Source organism: Macrobrachium nipponense, chromosome 10 (assembly GCF_015104395.2).
Source record: "Macrobrachium nipponense isolate FS-2020 chromosome 10, ASM1510439v2, whole genome shotgun sequence".
NCBI lineage: Eukaryota > Metazoa > Arthropoda > Malacostraca > Decapoda > Palaemonidae > Macrobrachium > Macrobrachium nipponense.
The window spans coordinates 74,429,142-74,435,752 of NC_087204.1; positions in this window are offsets into that span (position 1 = coordinate 74,429,142).

Here is a 6,611-nt window from a genome sequence, read left to right on the forward strand (position 1 = left end):
GTAGAAGCTTGCCTTTCGAGTGAGGCTATCTCTGAAAGTGGCGACAGAGGAGGACAAACAGCAGATATGTACACTTAACTTTACGAAACACAAAAAATGCCAGGAAAACAAACTAAACTTTACGAAACACATTAACAAAACCGTAACACTTAACTTTACAAAAAATGATATTGTAATGATACAATTAAGTTTGTTCATTACTTACCTGCAGATATATATATAGCTGATAATTTCCGACGACCGACAGAATTTAAAAACTTACGACACACGTAGTGGGAGTCAGGTGGTTAGTACCCATTCCCGCCGCTGGGAGGCGGGTGGGGGGATCAGGAACCATTCCCATTTTCTATTCATAATTTTTATTTCCACTGTCTCCTGAGGGGAGGTGGGCGGGTAATTAATTATATATATCTGCCAGGTAAGTATGAACAAAAACTTAATTGTATCATTACAATATCATTTTGTTCATGCAACTTACCTGTCAGATATATATATAGCTGAATCCACCACCTTTGGTGGTGGGAGAGACAGAATAGAGGATTTAGGAAACAACATATATGCAGATATTTGATATCTTGGTTCCCTTACCTGTTAGCATAGCTGGCTTCGTGATTACTGCCACGTAAGTCTGCTTGTGCTACTAGAGTTGCCAGCAAGGTAGAGACCTATGAAGCTGGTGCACTCCAGATGATCGTAACAGGGGTTCGAGACCACGACGTGACTAGACCATGGACCCATACTAATGAGGGCAACGAGACAAAAAATACCACCACCTGGCTTAGTTTACCAAAGGTATCCCACTTAACTAAGCTAATGGAAGGGAGACCCGCCCCAGGCGGTCACCCCACAACCATAAAACACGAGTTAAAAACCCCCCTAATCCCTAAAGGATAGGATGAGTGTTACCTCCTGCCCCCAAAACAGTGTCTGCAGCAATGTATGGTCCGAGGGAGAAGCAATTTTCGTATGTCACTTTCACCTCCCGCAGGTAGTGTGAAGCGAACACCGAATTGCTTCTCCAAAATGTGGCATTCAAAATATCTTTGAGCGCCATATTTTTGTGAAAAGCTACCGAAGTAGCAATAGCTCTCACCTCGTGAGCTTTCACTTTCAGAAGCTTCAAATCACTATCACTGCACTTATCATGCGCTTCTTTAATCGTATTCCTGATGAAGAACGCCAGTGCGTTTTTCGACATAGGAAGATCAGGTTTCCTCACTGAACACCACAAATTGTCAGATGAACCTCTGCAAGCTTTAGTTCTCTGCAGATAGAACTTTAGAGCCCTGACAGGACACAGGAATCTCTCACGTTCATTTCCCACTATATCTGACAACCCTTTGATTTCAAAGGTCCTCGGCCACGGGTTGGAAGGATTCTCGTTCTTGCTAAGAACGTGGGACTTAAAGAACAAATCGCACTACTGTCTGAAAACCCAATCTGCTTGCTAATGGCCTGAATTTCGCTAACCCTCTTCGCCGTCGCCAGAGCGGTTAGGAAGATCGTTTTCTTCGTCAGATTCCTGATAGAAACTGAATGAAGCGGTTCGAAGTGACTCGACATCAAATATTTGAGCACCACATCCAAGTTCCACGAGGGTACTTTAGGCTGGACGACCTTCTTAGTCTCGAACGATCTAATGAGATCATGAATGTCTTTATTATTAGTCAAATCGAGTCCTCTGTGCCTAAAGACTACAGAAAGCACGCTCCTGTAGCCTTTAATAGTTGGAACAGCCAACTTCACTTCCTCTCTCAGATAAAGAAGGAAGTCAGCTATCTGGCTCACAGAGGTTGTGGTGGAGGAAATGCCCTTCTTCCTGCACCAGGATCTGAAGACAGCCCACTTCGATTGGTACAGAGCGATTGAGGAGGGCCTCCTTGCGTGGCAATCGCCTTCGCCACAGGTCTTGAAAAACCCCTCGCTCTGGCCAACTTCTTGATAGTCTGAAACGCAGTCAGACTCAGAGCGGGGAGGTTTTTGTGGTACCTCTCGAAGTGGGGCTGTCTGAGTAGATCTTTCCTTAAGGGCAGAGTCCTCGGAAAGTCTACCAGGAAGGACATCACCTCTGTGAACCAGTCGGCTGCGGCCAGAAGGGGGCGATGAGTGTCATCCTCGCTCCTTCCGATGCCGCGAACTTCCTCATCACTTCCCCGAGGATCTTGAGCGGGGGAAAAGCGTATATGTCTAGACCCGACCAACTCCAAAGTAGGGCGTCTACTGCGACTGCTCCCGGGTCCAGAACTGGGGAGCAATAGAGTTGAAGTCTTCTCGTCCTGGAAGTTGCGAAGACATCCACCTGTGGACAGCCCCACAGGTCCCACAGCGACTGGCAAACCTCTTGGTGAAGGGTCCACTCTGTCGGAAAAAGCTGTCCTCGTCGACTGAGAAGGTCCCGCTTCGAAACATTTTGTACTCCTCCCATGACACGAACCTTGTCAGGATAGTGACTTCTGCGCTTTCGCCCATAAAAGGAGTTCCTTTGCGATGGCAAACAGAGAAGGCGAGTGAGTTCCCCCTTGATTTCTTAGGTATGCCAGTGCTGTGGTGTTGTCCGAATTGATCTGAATGACTTTGCCGGATACTTCTTCCTGGAAGAACCTGAGAGCCAGGTAAATTGCTGACAGCTCTTTCAGATTGATTGTGCCAGGACACCTGTTCCCTCTCCAGGTGCCCGACACTTCTTTCCCTCCTAGTGTTGCTCCCCAACCCGTGGACGACGTCGTCGGAAAACACACTAGGTCGGGGTTCCGAAGTTTGAGGGAGAGCCCTTCTGCGAGCTTCCGTGGATCTGACCACCAACTTAGGTGATCCTTCACCTCTCGTCGTTAAACACAAGATCGCCTCCAGATCTTGTTTGTTCTTCCAACTGTTGGCTAGGAAGAATTGAAGAGGTCTGAGGTGCAGCCTTCCCAGAGAAACAAACTTCTCCAGTGAGGAAATGGTCCCCAGCAAACTCATCCATTCCCTCACCGAGCAGTTTCCTTCCCCAGAAAGGTCGCCACTTTTTCCAAGCATTGAAGTTGTCGCCCCTGGGACGGAAAAGCCCGAAAAGCCACTGAGTCCATCTGAAATCCCCAGATAGACTAAAGATTGAGAAGGAGTCAAATGCGACTTTTCGAGGTTTACTAGAAGCCCCAGGGACTTCGCTAACGTCATTGTCGTGTGAGGTCCTCCAGACACGGTTCCCGCGATGAAGCTCGAATAAGCCAGTCGTTCTAGGTAGAGAGAGATCCTTATATTCTCCAGATGAAGCAGCCTTGCCACGTTCTTCATCAGAATGGTGAAAACCATCGGCGCTGTGGTCAGACCGAAGCAAAGTGCCCTGAATTGGAATACCTTCCCCTTCAGGACAAATCGCAGGTATTTCCTTGATTGGGGATGGATGGGGACGTGAAAATACGCGTCTTGGAGGTCTAGTGAGACCATCCAATCCCCCGGTCTTAAAGCTGACAGCACCGATTGAGGTGTCTCCATCTTGAATTTCTTCTTTATAACGAAGAGATTTAGGCTGCTGACATCGAGGACGGGTCACCACCCCCCCGAATGTTTCGGGCACCAGGAACAGACGGTTGTAAAATCCTGGAGATTCCAGGTCGAAGACCTGTTCCACCGCTTGCTTCTCGATCATTTGTTCCAAGCAGATCGAAAAGCACTTTCTGTTTCTCTCCTCGATAAGAGGGAGACAAATCCTTTGGTGTTGAGGATAGCGGGGGTGACTTCAAGAACGGGATCCTGTAACCTTCCTCACAACATCCAGCGACCAAGGGTCGGCATCTCTCTCTTCCCAGGCTTTCGCGAACCGTAGAAGCCTGGCTCCTACCGGCGTCTGAAGGACTTCCAAATCACTTCCTACTCTTTGACGGAGCAGGGGTTTTCCCTCTGGAAGAGCCTCTTCCTCGGGGAGGCTGTTTTCGAGGAAGATCCAGCACGAAAGGGCTTCGGTTTCTTGGTAAACGAAACTCCAGAAAGATGAAGCAGCTGCTGGCCTTCTAGAAGACTGAGCCAGAAGATCTTGCGTTGCCTTCTCCTGAAGGCTTGATGCTATGTCCTTAACCATAGTCTGGGGGGGGAAGAGATGGTCTGAAAACGGAGCGAAAGCAAGTCCGCCTTTTGCGCTGGAGAGACGGATTTGGCCGTGAAGTTACAGAAGAGTGCTCTCTTCTGAGAATCCCCGAGCTAAAGTGCGTAGCCAACTCCTCAGAAACCATCCCTGACAGCCTTGTCCATACAAGAAAGTACACTGGACAGCTCCCCCAGACTAATAGTATCAGAACTCCTTGACCTGGCATCTAAAACTCCAAGACACCAGTCGAGAAAGTTGAAGGACCTCTAGAGTCCTGAAGAGGCCTTTTAGATGAAAGTCGAACTCGTTATGGGTCCAAGTGACTTTTGATGAAGACAGAAGGGCTCTTCTGGAGGCGTCCACGATGCTCCTGAAATCACCTTGAGCAGAGGCTGGTAGTTTAACACCTACGTCCTCTCCCGTCTCATACCACATGCCTCCTTTACCGCAGAGTCTTGATGGCGGTAAAGCCAAAGAGGACTTTCCTGACGCTTTCCTCTTCATCCATTCATCATGGACTTTCCGGAACGCTTGCTTCGTGGAAAGCGACTTCTTCATTTTAACGAACCCCGATGCCTTCGATGCTTTAAAAGAAGAGAATTGAGAAGGGGGAGTACGAGGGGCTTCCGGTTGAAAAGTTTCTCCAAAACTCCGACTGTAGGAGACGCATCAAAACTTTATAGTCCGATGAGACAGGAGCGGTTGCTGTTCTTCCTCTGCTTCTACTAAATTATCGCTAACTCCTTCCTCAGAAACTGGAGAAGTAGGAGGAAACTCTGAAGAAAATTGACGAACAGGAAGGGTTCCTTCATCCACCTGAACTTGCGTTGGTGAGGAATGGTGTCCACCAGCGCGCGCTTGGCGTCCGAATCCACACGTTTGGCGCCGACAGGTGCGCGCTCGACATCTACTAACACACGCCTGGCGTCCACTGGCGCACACCGAGCGTCCACTAGTGCACGCTTGGTTCTTACTGGTGCGCGCCGAGCGTCAGTCAGCGCGCGGCTGCCGCCCACTGGTGCACGTTTATCAACAAAACAGGTGCGCGTTTGGCGGCAACGGAAGCGCGCTCCACTTGCACAGAAGCGCGCTCAGCGTCCACCACTCGCTTGCGAACATTCGAAGACTGCGAGCGGGAGATATCTCATCCTGAGAGCGAGAAACGAACTTCTCACCTCCTCTAGAGAGCTGCTGGGGAGCAGACGAACTCTAGAGGGAAACTCGAACGAAGAGCGAGGCGAGTCAGCGAGGAGAAAGAGCAGGTCTTGACTTCTTCACAGGTTAACTTCTCATCCCCTTTCTACGACGCGGGGGGAAGAGACTCTCTAGAAGCAAGAGCGTCCTGAAGTTGCTGCTGCAGTGACTGAATCATCCTCTTGGTTGGCGAATCTTCCTGCTCCGGGGAGGGACTGATCCTGTGAGCAGGAGAGCGGCGAGGGGACGCCTCCCTCCTCCTCCTAGGTACGGCCTCCTCCCGAGCTCTAGAGCGACTGTATCGCTTGCACGAACTAACCGAATCCAAGTCCGAAGACTTCTCTACGCCTTTTCTGCGGCGGAAAAGCAGCGAACGCACTGTCAGGAGAAGATCGCAAATTCGGAGAACTAGGACGTGAAGCGTCAATATCACGCGCCGTCCTTTTCAGCGGACGGGAAGCACCGTGAGAACTCCACCCTTTACGTGGGGATGAAGCCTCCGATGACGAAAAACACATCCTTGAGGAGACGTGCCCGTGCAAGCTCCCTGGCAGTCTGGGGATTTTCATCAGTAACTGCCGAAGGCACGCCAGATCGGTGGGGGTTCCTGTAACCCTCCTTCGGCTTTCGACATGCTCCCTCCCCAGGTCCTGGGAGTCAAGCAGAGGTCCAGGCCTAGAGGCGAAACGAGGCCGATCTGACGCACCCTCCACTACACAAGGGGTATCACTGCACTTTTGCACATCACTTTTGCTCTCAAGAGCCAACACTTTCGATTCTAAATTACGAATCGACTCCAAAATTAAGGATAAAGTATTACTCTCTACAGACACTGCTTCAGGGCCCGGAGGCAAAACTACAGGGTTAGGAGCATTAACAGAAGGAGGGTTAACAGGAGAAACATTAATTTCTTGCACACCTGAAAACACTCCTGGAGGAAGACCTCTTAACCTATCCTTTTCAAGTTTCCTAAGATAGGTATCATACGCCTTCCACTCAGAATCTGTTAATCTTTCGCACTCTTGCAACGGCTTTCATACACACATTCTGATCCCTCGCTCCCTGCAACTCTTACATACCGTATGTGGGTCTACTGAAGCTTTCAGTAGCCTACCTCTACAATCAGTCCTAGAGCAGAACCTAGCGCTAGCTGTTACTAGACCCTGACATATTATCCAAGAGAAGTCCAAACCAAAATCAAATCAATCCACTAATAACGTGTGCCTAGCCACCGATCCAAGTCAATTAATCCAAAAAAGAACCAAAAGGGATACTCAAGTAGCAAAAAAGTTTCCAAATCCAGACGGAGGTGCTGTAAACAGATGTTCACAACACCGGCGACAGAAAAATT